This window comes from Sceloporus undulatus, chromosome 1, assembly GCF_019175285.1.
Source record: "Sceloporus undulatus isolate JIND9_A2432 ecotype Alabama chromosome 1, SceUnd_v1.1, whole genome shotgun sequence".
Classification (NCBI taxonomy): Eukaryota; Metazoa; Chordata; class Lepidosauria; order Squamata; family Phrynosomatidae; genus Sceloporus; species Sceloporus undulatus.
In genome coordinates, this window is record NC_056522.1 from 202,926,364 (window position 1) to 202,948,303 (window position 21,940).

The 21,940-nt window shown below is 40.6% G+C and overlaps 1 protein-coding gene across 5 annotated transcripts in view; it reads left to right on the top strand.

Moving 5' to 3' along the window:
* The window catches only part of ZNF385B (zinc finger protein 385B), a 185,319-nt gene that overhangs the window by 18,251 nt on the left and 145,128 nt on the right, over positions 1-21,940 (top strand). Inside the window, exon 1 of one of the 5 annotated variants that reach the window (XM_042461629.1) lies at positions 1-107. The exons of the other annotated variants lie outside the window; for them this stretch is intronic. The gene's annotated coding sequence lies outside the window, so the exon portion shown is untranslated. The remainder of the gene's footprint in view (positions 108-21,940) is intronic. 5 annotated transcript variants of the gene reach the window in all.

A 21,940-nucleotide genomic window follows, 5' to 3' on the forward strand; every position in this document is an offset into this window, starting at 1 on the left:
ATGCTTGTGACTGGAATAAAATCTGCTGGACGTTAAACCCTCCTTACCAAGAGCTTTACTTGAGGAAAAATGATATATTGGAGATAAATTGAAAACATGCATTGCAGGTAATAAAATAAAAGAAATAGGCTGCATGCTGGACTGATGTAGGTCTGATTTTGTTGTAACTGAATGGAATAATCATTCAGATACAGAGCAACCTCCAGTAATTTATTTGCAATGACAACTTGTTTTATTATAGACATAAAATTATAAGACATAAAATTATTTTCACTGTTGCCTAACCATACTTTAATTAAATATGACATTTTAAGTGATACATAACTTTACTTAAGGCATAAATACATTACTGAAACAAACTGGTGAAGTTCATATTACCATACCACTAAGTTTCTAAACAGTCCAGTAGTGAAGTTGTGTTTACCTATCTAAAAAGTTTCTAGTCAATCATTCTCATGTTAAAATTATTCATTAAACCTTATTGTTGACTTGTTTGTTTTAGTTGTGATAGATGTTGCGTTAGATTTAGCTCTGGGTTGTAGTATCTTGTATAAGGAGAAAATTACCAGCAGTTATTATAAAACGTGGATTTCTGTTTCTAGAATGGCTACTTAAGAACTTTGCAGACCTTTCATGAGAAACTAACCTGTCTCATGCCATTTCCCAGTCCATTTATTCATGAAGCAGTTGTTTTTATAGCTTCCAACCACAGAGTTATAGATAAGATTATGTTTGTTTGATAGAAAATTTGAGAATTTCCATTAACTGACAGTAAATGTAAAGCATGGCTAAGCAGGAAAGCAAAACCATTTCTATTAGCCAATATGTCTTTGCAAGTCCCAGGGCCACTATCTTACTAGAAGCCACTGTGTGCTTTTGAAAGCATGAAATTAGTTTTATACTGAGCACATGGTTTCTCATTTAGCAGTTCTTTTTATGGAAATGGTCAATTTATGGTTCACTGCCAAGATTTTGGTCTTCTGTCAAAGCTGATAGCTTCTGCTAAGGTAGCCATTGGAGATAAAAACTGAAAATGAAGAAATGGAGAGAAGAAAACACTAATTAGAACCCAAATAATGGAAACTGGTCCCATTATCTGCTTACAGGATTATTTCTGAAGTTTACCAGGCAATTTGTTTCTAGGTGTCATTGCCATTTCTTTAGTTGGATTTATTTCATATATCATAACAATACTTGGAAAGAACTTTATTGTATGTGAAGTGTTTTTGAAATGAATTTACGAGCTTTTCTGGTAAGCTGCTTTCCAGAACTGTTTCCTTCAGCCGTTTTCAGTGTTACCATGTCAGAGGATCAAAGGTCAATTTTCTCTGACTCCCTCTGGATCCTTTGCTCTATTTTGTAGATGCTGTCTTTAACATTAGTGATCTTATACTGTACTATGAAGCTACAATCCAATAATTGCACTTACAGAGAGTAAGTCCCATTGAACCCCAGAGGGACTTCCGAAAAGATAGGCAAAAGATTGCACTGTTAGGCTGCAGTCCTTTGGCGCATACTAGGGAGTAAAGCCTATTAAATACAGTTTCAATTTCCTCTAAGTAAATGTGAATAAAATCAGACTGCACTCCTGTGTGTACTCTGTTGGGAGCAAGTCCCACAGAACTTAGTAGGATTTGCTTCCATCAAATAAAATATAGCCTGTAACTTGCAGAGGAGTGAACCTCTTTGAGGATGAAGGGCCCCTCATGTCTGAACTGTAGGATTGTTGCTATATCCCATTAAACTTGTATAGGACAGGATCGGACTTGCATAAGATCAGACAAGGAAAACAAATTTAAACCATGCATAAACAAAATGTTTTACTACTTCTACTACAAATAGTATTTGGCAAGAGAGGGTAACAGTCCTAAAGCCTGACTCTAAGCCTACCTATTAAAATTGATGAGTTACAAGTAATGAGTCACTTCTTTTGTCAGTGAGAGGGTAATGAAATCACATTTCAAAAGTAATGGAACAAACAGGACTGAAGTTGCTCTGTTTTTATGATGCAGAGATGGGAATTGTGTGGCCCTGTAGAGATTGTTGGGCTACAACTCCCAGAATTCCTCAGCACTGGCTATGCTGACTAGGGCTGATGGGAATTGCAGTCCAACCATCTCTGAAGGGTCACACATTTCCCACCTCTGGCATAATGTTTCTAATTGTTTTTACAAATTACATTTAAAGGGATAGTCTTAAACATTTTGGATGCATTCTAGCAGGAATATTTCAAGATCTGTGTCATTCTCTTATTATCATTCTTTTTAAACAGTGTAACATGTATCTCTGATAGATTACATCAAGTAACAGGTAATAGTTTATTTTTCAAAGGAACTTTTAGTTGCTTCCTCCTATGATATTAATATCTATTAGACTACAGAGCTACTGGTGCCCCCCCCTAGAAAACTTCTTTTAAATTAGTTGCATTTGTTTTGATGCTGAAGGTATGCAAATTCATGTATATGTGTTGACTAAGGCTGCTTTTTTTAAAAAAAAAAAAACTTGTGCATGTAAAAAAGCAACTCCTACGGAGCAAACACATTTGCAAACGTATGTGTTATATGGTTACATCTGACAGAGTTGTGGAACATAGTGGTGGTTGTATATCTGCTGCCATAAGATGTTTGAAGTCACCTTTACATTCTACTAAAAAGTTTCAGCCACTTTACAAGATACGGATTAATCCATGCTCCATAAAATATATTTTTTGCATATGTCAAATATACATCTGTCTTCTTTCAAATGAAACCCTATGTGATGGTGAGTCTCACTCACCCAACTATTTTTCTCTGATGGCAGCACAATGGGTCTTTTAATCCCACTGCTGTGATGGCTAGCTCTGTAACTGCCACCAAATTGCACGACGAGACCTTCAAACTTGGATCCTTCACTTGAGTGACTCCCTTTACCCCTGGGCCACTCTGTAGAGTGACAGGGCACTCACTATTTGGAGTGTTCTGAGCAATGAAAGTATTATTAATCCCTGGTAGTGTTTCACTTATAGTTTCTTAAAATACCTCAAGCAACCACATGTTAAACCAAAACAAAAGAAAACTTTATTTACAAGATAGTTGGTTACAGTATCCATTTTCTGGTTGATATTCAGAGTTGATACAGTGTTTATGTGCTTAAACAGTTACAATTTCACAAAGGATGTTTGACTAGACTCTGAACTTTAAAACTTTGTTGCGACTTTATGACTTTTCCATCCACACCAATTGAATTTCCATACTTGACCTCTATTTAGGCCAACCTGGGTACTCAAACCCCTTCCCACTGCCCCTTTCAGCAGTGTATCATCCACCTTGGCTGTTAAAACCCCTCAGGGTCTAATAAATCTCGAACTCAGAGCTCTGGTCCTATCTACCTCATACATGCTCCTCTCTTCCTATTTATACTTGCTCCTGGGAGCAGCCCACACCTTTTCTTGGCTTAGCTCCCATTGTCTGTTGCCAGACTCACTCTGACTGGATGTTGCCAATGTCCCAATCTGCCTTTTCTCCACATCCTGTAATAAGGATAGCTTGTGTGCTATGTGCCTTCAAGTCCCCTGTTGACTTACGGCAACTCCATGAATTTCATAGGGTTTTCTTAGGCAATGAATACTCAGCTGTGGTTTTGTCAATCCGTTCCTCTCAAATATAGCCTGCAGCACCTAGTATTTGTTGGTGGCTTCCCATCCAAGTACTAACCAGGGCTTACCCTGCTTGGCTTCCAAGTCAAATGGGATCTAGTGTCTTTAGGATATTTAACTTACCACAAATTATTTCACTACTCTTCCACCTGATATAAATTGTCCTGTTGTTCTTGCTGTTGTTTTTCCTGATGGTTGTTGGGTATTAGATGAAGTGTCGTCTCTATGCTGATCCACTTTAGAGAAGTATTGAGGATGTGACTGAAATATCTCCTAAGGGAAAACAGTGTCATGCAGTTGTCATTCTCTAGACCAGTGGCTCCCAACCTGTGGGTCGGGACCCCTTTCACAGGTGTTGCCTAAGACAATTGGAAAATACATATTTGCATGTGGCAATGAAAATAATTGTATGGTTGGGGGTCACCACAGCATGAGGAACTGTATTAATGGATCACGGCATTAGGAAGGTTGAGAACCACTGCTCTAGACAATGAAAGAGGCACACTGATGGGACAGGCACCTTTTGTTTTTTAAGGGTGAAACCCTTTTATCAGCAGAAGCTGGTATCATTGGATAGCAGAGCACTGAAGGTATTATTCCCAATGCTAAAAGCCGAAACAGAGTGATTGTCCTATATTGTCTCTGAGAGACAATTCTAAATGGAAGGACACATTTCCATTACTTTTCACAGAGTTGGAGTTACATATTTTTATTTGAGAAATCTGTTTGAATATGGAATACCTGGTCCTCTTACCCAGAACTCACCCTTCTGGGTTATAAAGGTATGAAAAAGAGTTATAGGTAGTACTGGGTTTGTGGTTCAATATGGGTTAGATTTTAAGTCTATATATATGCTTCAAACTTTAGCAAGTATGGAACGCTCGCACAAATGCTTTTGTGTGGTTGGGAAGCATCACATATCAGTCACGTCACAAAATATCTTTGTTTTAAAAGCAATGTCCTTTACTACAGTCTTGTTCCTCTCTCTTCTTGTTGTCATAACTACATGCTTGATATGCGGTGAACTGTCAGGATATTTCTACATTTCAAAATTTTGCATTACAGCTGAGTTATCTGCATTTGCCAGTATGTCATATTCACTCTCTCGTTTTTGTAACACACATAGGTATACTTTGGGGAGCTTGTAATTTGGTGGTTTGAGTGAGAAGTGATTTTTAGAGTGTAAGGGTTGGAAAAGATTCAGTGGCTTTAGTTTGAAATTGCTTGTCAGTACCAAACTTAATGATGAACCTGTATTTCTAGACAAAGCTTCAGAGATAAAAAAGACTCTGGTATCATATGCGATACAAGCTAGTTGTTATACACTGTTACCTTGGAGCATTGCTCACACTTTGGATTGTTTGTTTAATGAAAATTAAATCGCCCAGAGATCTTAAATAGACTGGGATATAAATATTGTAATAAATAAAAAAATGAATGAAATCATATTTAGGAAAGGACCCCTGATGGCCACATGTCCAGCTCTACATGCGTGCAGCTCCTTCTGGGTCAGGAAAGATTATCTGCATACAATAAAAGCCCTGCATTTAAACAGCTACAGACACATAGAACCCTTCATTGCTAATACCAAACACATGTTACCGGGAGGGAACTGGCTGTTGGGTTCATTGGGGAACATGGCCAACAGTTGTGATCCCACTTCATCTTACTTGCTCACTGATCACATTCAAGGTGAAGAATTGTACGTATAGAGCTACAGCTCTGTAAGTTTTCCCATGTCTTGTGTACTAGGCCTATACCTCTGCATTAACGTGATCACTGAAAACCAGTGAGAAGCTGAATATAGACAGTCATTCTAAAGCATCCTGGAAGTGCTTTACACTCTGAGGACACAGTTACTGCAACAGGAGGCATTTTGTTTTCAGGGCATGGAAATGTCAGCCAGTCAGTCATTTATTAATGCTTAGACCAAAGGCCATTCACACACAGTGTTAAGATACAATACAATATGTAAGAGCAGCATTATAAAAGTACTACATAAAATAAATAGCATAAAAATCTTGCATATAAAAAAATTAAAATTCAATTCAGTTAAAACACATAATAAACAATTATGCTAAAATTAAACGAGAGCATCCCCAGAGCGATCAACAGGTATATCAGTAATATATCTTGACTGAATTGTCATTGCTGCCAGGGCAAAAAGAGAGATCTTGTGAGTTACCATAGAGTGGAAATATGTGTTCACACTACTTTCCTTCCATTTAGAAATTTTACATTGAGGTTAAACAGAAAGGGAAATGGGATGAGAAGCAAGCTAGACCTTAGATTAGTCTGTTATGGGCTGGACACATGAGTCTGGATAGTACAGGATGAGTCCATGCTGTTGTGACCTGGGTGCTCACCAATGTTGGTTCCCAGGTCAACACAGGGACAGGCAGGTCATGCCACCCATGCACTACTTACCTTGCTATGCTGTCACTCCTACTGAGAAGCCCCTCATTGCCACATCTCATGTGGAAACAGGGTCCCTGGCTGCACCCACATGGACAGGCACCCCATTTCCACATCAAATATGGCAACAGAGGGCTTCTCAGTAGGAGTGATGGCACAGCAAGATAAGGAGCATGTGGGGGGGGGCATTTAAACAACCAGGGTTTGCCACAGTTTCCAGGAATCTTTGCAGCAAACCAGGAGTCAGATTGATCCAGGGTGAAGGCTGTTTACCTCAGGATCTAGCCAGATCCACCAGACCTGTGTCCAGTCTGCCAGGATCTGGCCTGATCCTGGCGCCAGGGTTTAGTCTAAACAGGATGACACAAGGCTGGGGGGGACATAGGCATTTTGGCCTGTGCAGACAACCCCTTAGAGAAAGCAAGTTTTGTATGCTGATTAATTGCTAGTTTGCATTATCGTGACTTCCTGTTTCCTTGTTTTACCACATCTTCTCTCTTTCTTCACCACTCTAACCTACACCAATTGTTCTCTTCCCTCTTTCTCCTCAAATAGACCATAAGTTTGATTATACACAATGTGTAAGTAAAGCTGCTTTTGGATGTTTTACAAAGAAGACTAAACTCCTTTCTTGACCTTTTATGTGACTGGGTAAGCATGGGACTGGTTGTTGCTCAACTTTGCCTTGCCAGTTTGATTTCTCTGCTTAGGAGATCCATTACTATCTCTCACATTTTCCCAAAATATACACAGTAATTTCAGATGTTTCCCAAGTGTGTGGATTGGTGTGTGGGTGTTCTCCAGTAAAAGGCAGAATTAAATATAAACCAAGTGATGCATGGAATGCTTAATGGTTTTTAGTTCAACCAGTCTGTCTTTGCTTTGAAGTCTGCCTGGGAATCTGAAATCAACCTGCTATGTGACATTTTAACAAAGCTGTATTATGGTCATCAGTTGCTCCTGGAAGCTTCTGCCAAGGTAGCTGTTAGTACAGACTACATTTATTCATTCATTCACATATTAAATAAATTTTTATCCCACATTTTCCTTAGTGACATGGGTCTCCTCCTCCCTACTTCATCCTCTCAACAATCGTGTGAGATGACTTAAACTGAGGGAGACTTGCCCAAAGTTAACAAGTGTGTTTCATAGCGTTGTAGGGACAAACCTCAGTCTCTGAAACCCTGGATCAGCACTTTAACTACTAAACAACACTGACTTTCTTCTTGTTTGCCAAAAAAATCAAGAGAGAGTCTCTAAGGATCAGTTTTACAACTATATCGAAATACACATATAGCATTTCTCAAAGAAGTCAGTGTACTTTATATGTATTGTTCTATACTCCTGTTATATTCATTGTACAGTACTAGCATTTTGTTCAGTTTTCAGTGTACAGTATATGTTATGAAGTACAGAGCTATGCTAAAATATTGTTAACCTTATAATTTACTGAATGTGTGGCACAACTAGTATTTTACACAGAAGTAGCTTTCTTGTATTCCACGGGCTTTTTTTTTTTAAATCTTGAATTTTTATATTTACTGAGAAGGAAGTCCCATCATATTCTGAGATGTTTTCTTCCAGATAGGTGTTCATAGGTTTGCTGCCTAAATGAAACAATTTTAGAGAAAATTTCTCTTTCAAAAAAACTTTTCATCTTACCCTCTGAGCACTTATTTAATAAAAATTCATTGGGCAGTGATCTGTATATACAAGAAATAAATCTGAGAGACTATAAATTGATTGAAGGTCACCTCCCCAGTAAAATTGTTGACTTGCCTGAAGTTAACTTTATAGATTTCAGCTGCAGTTAATATGTCAACAAGTGTAATGACACAAGAATAGACCAAGTTTCCTCATACTGGTTTATTGGCTAATGATTCAGTCTGTTGCACTTTATTCCCATGAGTGTCTTTAGCAGAGGAAAGCCTTATGAACAGAGAAAGGTGCTTTGGGGCAGCTGAAGTCTGAACAGATAATAGAATGATGACCTCTAGGCTGAATATATTTCCATATGCAGAAACAAAGTAATGGCAACATAAATGCATTTTTGACATATTTAGGTATCCAGGTCAATGAGATGAGACAGAGTATTATAACGTAAGTGGTTCTTGAACTTCTGATTGCATAATTTAATAATAATAATAATAATAATAATAATAATAATAATAATAATAATCTGGCAATCCAGTCCTATGTATGGGTCAAATGACACTCACCACCAATTATTTGCCATACTGTAATGAAGGTGAGATGTACCATTGGCAAATGGATTAGAGCCCATCATCTTTGAGCATCTTTCCAAGGTGCCAGTAACATTTCACTCTACCCTTTTATACTGAAGCTTCTCAAAGGCTTCCAGAAGTACATGACAGTTTGAAATAAAACCATGACAGTCTGAAATGCAGCAAGAAAGCTGCAGAGGGCAAAAACTTTAAAACAGTAGAGGTGTTCCACCCAAAAGCCACATGTTTCCTATCCTTGCACTCAACCATAGTTTTGAGACATGAAAAAGGAAGTTAAATCAGTATTGAACTTCATTACTATCCCGCCATCCGTCAACAATTGTGATATGTTTTCCTTTCTCTTTTATGAAAAACTGAGTGGATTGGAAGCTCACTCAAATCCAGTCTGGTTGATTTAACTAATCCATTGACAACAGGAATGAGGGAATTGATTAATCCAATCCAACTTGATCAAATTAATCAATGGTGGAAACTTATTATTCTCCTCCCCCCCCCCCCCCAATAGTAAGCCTTCTCTTTCAAATGCTGGATGATTGCCACAGTAGCATGACGGGGGTGTCATTTCCTACTGACCTACAGGAATGATTTCAGGCATTGTATTAGGATGTAGCCATTAACAGCACAGAAGGACCAAACCACTTTTTTTACTTTTGGCACAGAATGCCATATACAGTATTAAAATATGACTAGGAAAACACACCAGCAAAAATTCCCATAAAAACAAATCCCTCAGTTCAAAATACTTTGGAGAAAAATACTGTATGTGTGAAGAACTATACAAATCCTATATGAAGGAAAAGTAGAGCTCGGAGAGCACTATAATAAATCAAAATGGAATCATTAAGCACTAAAAAACTTCATTTGAACTTTTTGGTAAAGACTAGTATAAATTGGATGAACCTAAAGCAGACAGGCATGGTAGGGGGGGAAATCCACATGAACAAGGGCACGAGTATGACAAATGACCTGCTAAAACAATATAATAACTGAGGTAGTAAATGATACAACATGCTACCATTTACAAGACAGCTTTTGAAAAGAAATGTGTGAGGTGAAAATATATTAGTCTCTTGGAAACTGACAGAGAAATATTTCTGTGGCTCAATTGACCTTATTGATACTACTATCAGTATTTTAAATGTCAGTATTTTAAAATATTGGTAAGAATCCTGCTGGGCAGTTATAAATGAGCGCCATATTTCTGATGTTCTGCAGTGAACCTTGCCCTGACCTTGCCAATGCCCTCTTGCTGGGCAGGAGCCACTGTGATTGATGGAAGTCTGTTTCCCAGTTGATCAGGAAGCATCTGACTGACAGTCCCCTCTCCTCCCATGAGCAATCTCCAGTGGGACAGACAAAAACAGGACCCCCATTTCAATTCCCCTCATGCAGGAGATTGTTGGCATGAGAGTGGGAATAATCAGCCAGCTGCTTCCCAATTGACAGGGGAACAGGTCCCCATCTATTGCAGCTGCTGCTGCCTGGTAAATAGAAATTGGGGGACTTTCATGGTCTCTATGCATCCCTTAAAGTAGAGGCTGCATAGAATCATGAATATGAAACAGTCATGAGTGCCTAATTTATTACCTCATTTTTTCCTTTACCAATACCACGCAGTTTATTCTGCTTGCTTGAACAATCTTATTTTTACCTGATACATGGCTACCACATGACAAAAAAGCAGGCTCCTGTGTGGAGAGTGGGACTTCAACTGGGGATGCTATACTTGCTGAAATCCTCCTTTCCACAGTACAGTGGACCCTTGTTATATGCTGCGTTTGGTTCCAAGATCCCCCATGGATAACAAAATCAGTGGATGCTCAAGTCCCATTAAATATAATGAGATAGCAAAATGGTGTCCCTTATAAAAATGGAAAATCAAAGTTTGATATTTGAAATTTATACTTTTTTTTAACATTTTCAAACCGTGTATGCTTGAATCCGTGTATAAAAAAATCCGTGTATAAGAAGGGTCGACTGTACTATTAAAGGTACAGAAACACTTTTTAAATTGTGAACACTCTAGTTTAGTGTGATGTTTTGATGTTTTACCTGCTGTCTCCCTTGTGATATGCTGTAATCTAAATCAGGATGGGCAATTTCCAGATGTGGTTGGGCCCCATGCATTTTGGAGGTGTTATTGGTAATTTCTGGAGCAGGATATTTTAAGAGAACACAAAAATGGTCCAGAGAGTCTCATGTGGCCTGCATTTCCAACAGATTGCCCACTCCTAATCAAAATGATGAGAGAGGGACTAATATTCTTCAGGTTGTTGCCTGAGAGTGAGATATTAGACTAGGGACTTTCAATTTCCACTGTGCTGCTATGAAACAGTGCAAATTTTCAGTTTCTCGTACCCCATCAGATGACATTTTAAACAGGAATAAGTCATGTACCTTCTACAGCTTTGTGCATTTGACAGAGGAGTAGGCATATGAGTGAGGAGTAAGTGCTGGGGGAAATACTTTCTCCAAAACTCTGTGCAGTGCTCAACAAAGTTGGATGACTAGGCTTTTACATTCTGCTTTAAAGCTGCCTTGTTGATTTCATGATCTCCACTGAGAAACCATTAACTGGGACTACAAGGTCATCAAGATAAAAAGAACAAAACCAATAGATTGTTATCCTGAGCTCTCTGAGATATTGTTGGTATCTCTTGAGTGCATTCCTTTCAAACCTGAATCGAGGTTACTCAAATATTTACAGTGTCTGCATATTTAACATATGGTTGTATTTCTCTGCAGAGGAGGCATGTTTTTGCTACTTTGCTAGGCAGACTCACCCCCCCCCCCCCCCCCCAGGACATATTCTCCACAGGTTCTTTGACTGCAAAGAGAGGTCTGAATAATTTCTTGTATAAACCTTTCTGATAGTTATTGTATCTATTTCCTGATAAAGAGGAATCAGTATAAAAGGAATGCTTGGATACAAAAGGGTTTTTTATCCATATACTCACACCTACAGCGCTTGCCTCTCTCCCTCCTATTCTTATTTCTCTCTTCCCATCAGCTGTGAACACTTCAGGAAAACAAATTGAGGATAAAGTATCCAGCAAGAAAGATACAACATTCATGTGAACCACTCCAGTGGAACAAAGTGTACAGGAATCAGAAATATTGCCATGAAAGCATACATCAAATTCTGCCTTATACTGAGATCTGATCTAGACATTACACAGAATTGATGGATTGCAAATTGTGATTTTGTAACTTTGGGCTGTACCAGTTTGGATGGCAGGTGGAAAGCACATGGGAGTGGGGTGGGGAGGGAGTAGCATAGCTCTTTACTAGGACATTCTCCCTGCTTATCATTTGTGGGGAGCTTTATTGTGTGAAGAGGTAAGCACTGAAAAATATTAATGTATCTCCCAACTCCTGTAGTCTGAAGCTGAACAGCCCAACCTTCTTACCACTTCTGCTTATGAAATGCTTCTCATTCTGATGCCTAGCATTGTCTCGAGCCTCCCTGGTATTAGTCAAGAAATCTCTTCCAGCCCTCTAATCTACTTGTTGGATTTAGTATCATTACACTTGCAAAGCATATTTTCTTTCCCATAGTTTAATCAAGAATACTGTTACAGTGGTTGCCACACAATGTACATGTTTATAAGAGGCACAGTGGGATTGATTTAGTTTGGTTTAGAAATGCAGGTGTTACACTGATGTTAAACAAGAATTTATACCACTATCTTTAACATTGTTTTATGGAAATAAGACCCACTGAATTTAACTTTTGTGAGTATGTCACATTTTAAAATTATAGTCTCCATGATCCCTGGTTGAATTTTATGCTGTTGGTGTATTTTTATAATGAGCTTAATTGCATTTCTTGTCATTCTAGTGATGGTTTGGACATTTTAAATAATTTGTAAACTGTGCTTGTGTGTCTGGAAGGTTGTACAAATACACAATAGATTGTGATAACCAGAAACAATCAAGGTGCCAATCCTAGGGACTTTAGGATTGGTCACATTGCACACGATATTAGTCACATAGGCGGGTTACAGACTGCCGAAAAGTGGCGGCCTGCACCCGCCCCTTTCCCCGCCGGATCGGGGCCTCAGCAGTCAGAGCGGCAGCCGCTGAGGCTCCGATCCGCCGCTTTCCAGGCTGCGGGGAAGCGGCAAAAGGCCCCTTCCCCGCAGCCTGGAAAGGGGTGTCCTTGGGGCTTCAAGCCCCAAGGACACCCCGTGGCGGCAGGGAGGAGGAGAAAGGGGCCGCTTGGCCCCTTTCTCCTCTGCGTCGCTGGGCACAGCCGTCTGAAGGCTGCACCCAGCGATGCAAATGGAAAAGGAGCTCCTTTGTGGCCGGGGAAGGGGCGCACTATTTGCCCTGGCGCGGCATGACGACGGCACGTCTGCACCGTATAGAGGCGGCACGGTCATGACGTCGTAATGGCGGCAGCCGTGTGGAACAGCGGCCGCCATTTTGTGTGCGCTCGGCGTGTGCTAGGGTTGGGAGCATCCGGAAAGGACGCCCCTTTCTAACCCTAGCACGCACAGAGCGCGCACTTTAAGACCCGTCTGTAACGGGCCATAGTGTTCCCTTAAGAGCTACCAGTGTTGCCAATTTCGCGACTTTCATGCGAAAACGGGGACTTTTCAGAGCTTTTCGTGTGATTTTCGCGCCTGGCTCTATTTCAGTGCCTTTTCCGTGCCTTTGGCCCATTTCATCTCCAGACTCCTGCAGAGCAACCAAAACCCTTTGGAGTGTAACAGTTTTCACTCAGCCAAGAGGGCTGGAGAAAAAACTCTCTCTCTCTCTCTCTCTCTCTCTCTAATGACTCCCCCTGAGAGCCAGGAGGGAGCAAGCCCAACCAACCACAACTGTTTGGAGGAATAGTTCAGCCAATCAGAAACAGTGATTGCCCTCCCCCCCCCAGGCATTCTCAGGCTCCAGGGGCAAAGCACAGTGGCGGCAGTGCTGGAGAGAGGCAGGGAGGGAGGGATCTTGGCTGGCTTAATCCCAATTGCCTTGGATTTCCAAGTAAGACATAAGTTTTAAGGCACACAAAGACAATACTTGATCATGGTATCATGGCTTGATGTTGTGGACTTCTGTGTGTGCCTGAGAGTGACATTTGCATTTCTGAATTCCTGAGCTTGGGCAGAGTGCCCCAAGCCTACCTCTCAAGGTCGTTGTTGTACTGTGAGGTGGACCATTTGGGTTGTGTGATGTGAATGCGATGTTCCTGAGTGTGTGTGTGTGTTAGTGATTAAATATGCCTCTGAGCATGGGCAGAGCACCTGTTAAGTTGGCATCCCAGCCCTGTCTTCCCAGAATTTTGTTTTGTGGCTCTCTTTTTCATTCTCTTTTCCATTGCCATCCATACTGCAGAAATAATCCAGTTTGGCACTGCTTCTAACTGCAAGGCTCCCTGCGATGATGGGATTCTGGGCACAACAAACCACCAAGCCCAGAATTTCATGCATGGAGCCCTGGCAGCCGGTAAAAGCAGTGTCTCAACATGTCACAACAAACTACAATTCCCAGGATTCCCTGGTTTGACAAGGGAATTGCCTCCACGCTTCCAGATCACAGCCCCAGAGAATGAGTCTACAGGATATCAGTGTTGCCAATTTAAGTCCACTTCTTCAGCTGCATTTGGATTTAATAATGATGATAATGGTGATGATGATAGAGAGATCTTGGAGCACCTTTGAGTCTCACTGAAAGAAAAGTTGGCAGCATGAGCTTTCCTAGACTTAAGCGTACTTCCTCAGATGCATGGGAATTGTAGTTCATTGTGGCACCAGAGCTCTTTCTCACAAAACTACAATTCCCAGGGTTCCCTAGCACTGAGCCAGGGCAGTTAAAGCAGTCTCAAACTGGATTATTTCTGCAGTATGGATTGGACCTTGAGCATTTTTAATAACCAAGGTCCAAAACACACTGCAGAAATAATCCAGTTTGTGACCGCTTTAACTCTCCTGGCTCAGTGCTAGGGAATCCTGGGAATTGTAGTTTGTTGTCACACCAGAGTTTGCTGAGAGAGAAGGTTAAATGTCTCAGAAAACTAGAATTCCCAGGATTCCCTAGCACTGAACCATGGCAATTAAAAGGGTGTCAAACTGGATTTATTTCTGCAGTGCGGTTGCAGCCGAAAACATTTCTATTTGGCACAAAGCTTCCTGAACCCCCTTCATGCCAAAATAAATATCTTTAAAGGACTGAAAGATTCTTTGTTTGGTTCAGTGGTGATTTTGAGAGTTGAAATAAGTTATAATTATTTTTATTTAATTATGTTTACGTTTATTTGCAAAACATCTGCCATTTTAACATTATGGGAATTTTCCGGGAATTGTGATTGAATATTCCATGTGATCTGGGGGGATTCAGCGGGTTTTGGACAAACATTTCCGGGAATTATCTTTGAGGCTTGTTGGCAACACTGCGAGCTACACTTTAAAAAACTGCCAGCATCAGTCAATAATGGGGCCCTGCATTAGAAGTAAGGGAGCTGTAGAGATCCAGATCAGAGGGCCCTCGCTATCACTCTTCAAGTTCCTAAATTTTATGAATGACTAAAGGAACAGAAGGAGCATTTAATAGTTCAAGCACTATTTTTGAATTATCACAAACCAAAAAGTAGAAACCTGAAAGATGTTACCAGTTTTCCATACACATTTATTTTCACTAAAGTGGGGAGAAACAGTCATTTTATTTCCATGGAAATGAGTGCTTTTATATTTGATACATTTTTCTGAACTCTTTCTAACCTAGCAAGGGAGTTAAGTTCTGCAGTACCAGACTATTTAACAGAAAGCTGTTTGCCTTTTCTAGAAGCACAATTCTCTAGCCACACTTCACCTAAATGATGTGTTGTCAGAAGGAGGGCAAACCTTTAAGATAATGCTTTTTGCCATTTATAGATAATAATAACAAATGCAGTTGCTTAATAGTGAAGGATTTATACATCTTGGTTTTATCTTTGACTCTTCTCTGTCGTGTATCCCTCAGATCCAGACCACAGCCAAGGCTTGTAGATTCTTTTTGTACAATATTGCCAAAATCCGACCATATCTCTCCGCCTCTACTGCCGAGATCCTGGTCCATGCCCTAGTGATCTCACGACTTGATTACTGTAATGTCCTCCTGGCTGGGCTTCCTTTTTCTCACCTCCGTCCTTGAATCTCTGTCCAGCATTCAGCTGCACGCATTATCACTTCCACCCACCGCTCTGACCACATCTCTCCTGTGTTGGCATCCCTTCACTGGCTCCCTCTCCCTTTCCGCATTCAGTATAAGCTCCTGCTGTCGACATTCAAAGCCCTCCATGGACTGGCCCCTCCTTACTTATCAGACCTTCTTTCTCCTCACCTTCCCACCAGGGCCCTCCGTTCTGGTAGTCAAGGGTTCCTGTCTCAGCCCAGGATTTCCTCTGCCCCAACTAGGATTCGCCCCTTTTCACTTGCCGCCCCTCACTCCTGGAACCTTCTTCCTCCACAAGCAAGAGCCATCACTTCATTAACCAGCTTCAAAACGGAGTTGAAAACCATCCTATTCAGAGAAGCCTTCCCAGGCATCGCGTAATTGTCGCTTACTATCTGATCTTCTGTTGTTGGCTGTTTATCGATCCATTTCCTGTATTGCTATGTTCTGTATATGTATTATCCTACTTGTGAGTATGTATTTTCCCTGGATAATGATTAACCTTCCATTTTGAAGCCAAGCCCTCCCTCCAGTCCATCTGCCTTGGTCCAGGCCTCGGAGGTTGAGAGGAACTGCTGGACCTCTTACCCTTTCCCGTCACCACTCCCTTCTCCTTCTGTGTCCTGTCTTTTTAGATTGTAAGCCTGAGGGCAGGGAACCGTCTAACTAAAAAGATTGCATGTACAGCGCTGTGTAAATTTACAGCGCTTCATAAATAAAGGTTAATAATAATAATAATAATTAGACATCAGCTACAAGTACTGTTATCAGATAATCTTGTTAACTTTTAAAAGGATGGACAAGGGCCCCCCAGCTCCAGTCGCACAACTGAGAGAAGGTGTGGTGATGGCTGCTTTGAAAGTAGTATATTCCCATTATATTTTACTAGAATGACTGTTGCAAGAACAGGGCTTGTGCTGAAGATGCCTAAACCATTAGAGAGCTATTATTCCTGATGTGGCTGTATCTTAAAGAGTCCGGGGTTTGGAGATTGGATAAATGCACCAAAGGAGAATTCTTTGGCTGAGAATTTTATAGGTTCATCTGTGAAATATAAACTCCAGAACATCATAGGATGGAACAATGGCAGTTAGAGGGGAAATATAGTGCTATAATTGCGTAGTGATGAAAGCCAGCATGTTGCAGTGGTTTGAGCAACTCTGGAGACCAGAGTTCAAATCCCCATTGCTTCTTGACCTTTTGGCTAAGATCAAGTGTAGAGTTCAAATCCCCATTCAGCCATGGAAACCCACTGAGTGACCTTGGACAAGTCACACACACTCAGCATCAGAGGAAATCTATGGCAAATCCCCTCTGAACAAATCTTGCCAAGAACCCAGGGTTGCCATAACTCAAAAATGACTTGAAGGCACAACAACAGCTATGTAGTGTGAAAGTTCAGTGTCAGATATAATAATTGTGAAAAAAGTAACCACTCTACAATCTGACTTGCATAGCTGTGATACTAAATGATGCCATCTTGCTACAAGAGACGAGTGAAGACATAAACTCATATGTGAAAATAAAGCCCAAAGGACCAAAACAGTTACACAAGGAAAGCTGTTCTATTGCCATCATTTTCAGCCCATATGACCAATGGATGGTGACATTCATAAAGAACTGGAGAATTTGTAGTAAAAAATATATATATAGGGGAAGGCTTAATCAAGATAGAGATGAGAGATTTCAAGTACTGAACTTGATTTATAATTTGATCTTAATTTGTATTTCTCATAAGCATATATTATTTAATTTTAAGTTAGTTTCAAAACTATTAGGCTTGTTTATGCTGCTTCTACCCAATAAAGTGTGCCTGGCTAAAACTTTCTTCAGCTTGGCTGGTGGTGAGGCATGATGGGAATGGTAGTTCATCAGAACCTGGAGGGCCATAGGTTCCTCACCCCTGTGTTAGGGCAATAGAAAAGAATACTGCTTGCAATATGGCCTCTAAAAGAGCCAAGGGTCTAACAGTGAGAGAAGAGCTAGATTAAGGGCCGAAACTGAAGGGGCGGCATCAAGCCACCCCTGAGCTACCTGGGTCGGGGCCGTGACAATTGTATGCCATGGCCTCGATCCAGCTTTTTGCTGGCTCAAGAAGAGGTGACAAAATGCTGCTCCTTTTTGAGCCAGCAAAAAGCTAGCTTTTCCTGTGCTGCCGTGGCTTTGTGGTGCTTGGGTGGCATCTAAACACTGCGCTGCCAGAGCACTGTGAAACCAGCCCACGTGTGGGTAGGTGAGTGACTTCCAGATGGTGTTGGGGGCATGTTTCATGCATACACACGCCCCTATGCCACCCGCAAGGCGGCTTTTAGTGCCAGACTGTACCAGCCCTATGTTGTAAACTGCTGGATCTGAGTAAAGACTTTATAGGAGGGGGTCAATAACAGAGTCCTATTTATCATCAAAAATAAACTTCATTTATATACCACTTCATACCTCCTAAGCAGTGTCTAAGCGGTTTACAACTGTAAGCTAATTTGCCCCCAACAGTCTGGGTACTCATTTTAACGACCTCAGAAGGATGCAAGCCTGAGTCAAGCTTGAGCCCTTTTGCTGGTCTTATGGTTTTGAGTGGGTGACTGCAGTACAGGCATTTAACCACTACACCATCAAGGCCCAACCCACACAGATTCACCCAAGACATGTAACTTAACTTTAGTGGAGTCTACTGGGGGAATTGGCTGTGAATAAAATAGGGAAGGGGAAAGTTATCCTGCACACTATTCTAGAGTGCACTTATACAACCATTATAGAAATCTGTATTAGCTTTAATATATTGGGAAGATAAGTATCAATGGATAAATGAATGCAAACATATTAACTATGTACACACACAAACACACACAGTGGGCCCTCCTCATTTGCTGGGGTTAAGGGTTCAGGACCCCTGTGAAAGTGAAAAATCACAAATTAACAAAAAACAACAATTTTTTTTAACCTGAGTGAATACCTCTCTAGGACTCTCCACATCCTCCAGTGCACCTCTAATGCCAACATCTGGCAAATGTTGACCATAGAATTGCACTGGAAGATCTACATATGCCTAGAGAATTGTTTTCTCTAGATCCTTCAGTGTTACTCTATAGTCAATTTCTGGCAAAGAGGACCTAAAGTTTCCTAGAGAATACATATTAATCAAATTCACAAATAGTCAAATCTGCAAAAGCCAAAGCTGCAAATGTGCCAACTGTTCTTTATGTACAGCGGTACCTTCCTTTACGCGGGGATCCATCCCAGACCCCTCCCCCATGTAAGCGTAATTCTGCATATGCTTGAGCCCCATTGAAAATAATGGGGCTTGTGCCTGCAGTGCGGCGCAGCACACACACCATGGGTGCGCATGCTATTGCCCTTTCTGGGATGTGCCAAGGCTTCTTCTGGTGTGGCTTTCAGCATATGCTCAAATCCACATATGTTGCGCCCACATATGACTCGGTTCACTGTATATTATTTTGAAATCTGTTTGTTTTGTCTTACACTAAGGGAAACCTACCTAAAGGAAAGTGAAGGACTTCTGGTAATAGAAGCATGGTGGTGGAGTGGCCCAGTAGTGTGGAAAAGCTAGTATATGAGGATGGCCTGTGATATTTTGGTGGCAGTGGCAGCAGTGATGGAGCATGGAAAGGTGTTCCGTCACAGTAGTTGCCTCCCATATGTATATTGGTCTCCCTTCGTTCATAACAAAAGATCCAGAATATCTCCTGCTTGCAGTTCAGAGTCAACTCCTCAGAAGACTTGAAAATTATGACTTTCCATCACACTTGTCTCACTGAATCATGTTGGTTTTCCCTGGTTTATACCAAGAGATTCACAACACCCCTTTCTTGCAATGCAGGCAAGTACACAGAAAACTAGAGAATTGTGACTTTCCCCTGGAGTAACTATCATGGAGCTATATACATTGCCAAGAAAAGAGGAAGCTTATGAGTTAGTCTTTCCTTTCATTTAAAAGCTACATATTAAGAACTACATAGAGTTCCAGAATGAAGCAATACAGAATTTGTGCTGAGTATTTGGCTTGTGTTAGAAAATGAACTAACATGGTGCAACTGATATCTATAGATATAGATATATAGAGATATTTGTCCCCTCATCTGTCTATTTTCCCCCTCCAATGTTTCTGCCTATTTTTTGTTTGTTCAATGTTTTTAATGTTTTTAATGTTTTAATATTATTACTGTTTAATTTTGTTTTAGTACTTGGAATGGGTGGTGGTGGTAGGTCTAGGGTTTGATTTTTTAACTCTATTGTAATTTGTTGTATTTTATTGTTGTAACCCGCCCGGATTCTTCGTGATTGGGCGGGCTAGAAATAAATCTATTATTATTATTATTATTATTATTATTATTATTATTACTGGTTGTATGTGTGTGAGAATGGGCAAAGTTCCCAGTACATTTTTTTGCTTGTAAACTTGCAGACCATTGGTTAGTGTTGGTTACTCCTGCTTATGGAGAAAAGGTGAAAGGGTTGTTAAATATCAGCTGTTTCAGTTTCAGCTATATATGTAATTAATTTTTACCTCTTTCAGAGGTGCTGACAGTGTTGTCAGCCAAGTGCATCTTACACTGGCTGAACAGCAAGCAAGTAAAGAAATTTGTACATAAACAAATACTAAACATTTTTCAGACTTTATGATATGAAAAAGAAGTATAAACATTATCTCTATCTGCCGCACCTCACCATACTTACAGGTCTATCCAGCATACCTGGATGTGGTTACTGAGTATGTTGTGACCAAATAATTGTAGAGATAACCCAGTATTGATAGATTTCACAACTTCTCTGTCGTAGAAGTTTGAATATCTTAATAAAACAGAAAAAAAATCTTTGACATTACATTTGTTTGCAATAGTTCAAGCTCATTGCTACAGCATGGTAGGAATATAAAGCACAGAGTGCTTTGCATAAATATGTTGTAAATGTGTTTTAAGAAAGTGGTTTGGTGAGTGCAGTCAAATCAAGCACAAATGATTACTGTTTTTGCCTGGATACGGAGGAAAAACTGCATTATACACAAACTCTTCCATGAATTTGCATCTTTAAGTGAATGACACCATTCTAAGGACTTTTTAATGGTTCTTTTGCATGAGATTCACATGTCAAATAAATACTTATACTGTGGGTGAAGACTAGAAAGAATAAATGTTCTGCAACTTGTATCAATGGAAGTATGTGCTGCAAGAAAAACATGAAGATAAATATCTCTGAACACATGCATTTAATTCTGCGGACTTGTTAGTTGAACTCAGAAACAATGTCTTCACAAGTGGCAGGCGAAAAATGTGTGATTGTAAAACTACTTGACTTGTTGCAACTGTTGTTGCTAACTCCCTCAAGTTGACCTCAACTCGTGGCAACCCTGTGGATGAGACATCTCCAAGACTCCCTGTCCTCCATTGCTCTGCTCAAGTCCTGAGGACTTATGCCCTTGTTCTCACTAAATGAGTCCATCCATCTGATGTGTAGTCTTAATCTCTTAGTTTCCTTATATCTTCCCTAGCATTGTATTGTCTTTTCTAATGAGTCATGCCTTCTCATGATATGACCAAAGTACAACAACCTCAACTTATGTGAAGTCGAAGGCTTTTATGGCCGGCATCCATAGTTTTTGTGGGTTTTTCGAGGTTTGTGGGCATTTTCTAGAACATGGCCACATAGCCCGAAAAACCCACAAAAAAACTCAACTTACTCATCTTGGCTACTAGAAGTATTCAGGATCGATCTGTTCAAGGACCCATTTGTCTTTTTGGTTTTGCATGGTATTCTCAGCACTCCTCTCCACCATCATATCTCAAATGATTTGATTTTCTTTTTTCACTGTTCAGCTATCATATCCATACAGAATGATTACACCATAGCTTGGATGATTCTAATAACTCTTTAGGGTCTTCTCTAGGTCTGGCTGCCTTTCCCATTCCTAGTCTTCTTCTTATCTCTTGACTGCAGTCTCCATTCTGAGTGATGTTTGATCCCAGGTATGAGAATTTTTTAACTATTCAAATTCCTCATTGTCTAATTTGAATTTATGTAGGCCCTCAGTGGTAATTATCTTTGTTTTCTTTATATTCAGCAAGAAGCCTGCCTTTGCACTTTCTTCCTTGGCCCTCTTTAGTAATTGTTCCCAATGGCATCAGTAGGGATGTATGGTGTTATGGATCACACTGGGTGACACCCCAGAGGGGGATGTCACCTGGTGGAGTGATAAATCCCTGAGGGGAAGTGGGCAGCTGCCTTCTAGGTCCTGCACAGCAGGCTGGGAGGGCCAAGTATGGCCCCGATTTCTCTTCTGCAGCATCATCCTAAACGCTGTGGTAGCAAAGTGGGGAGATTGCTCTTTTGCCCCCACACTCAGAAGCCCCGCCCCCGCAAATGGTTACACCCCGGCGGGGGCACCACTGTTTGTTCCAATTCCATGATGTTTTCTGCTAGTACAGTGGGCTGGACCCCACTGCATAAGGAAAATCCAGTGTATGCTGGAGCCCTATTAGAA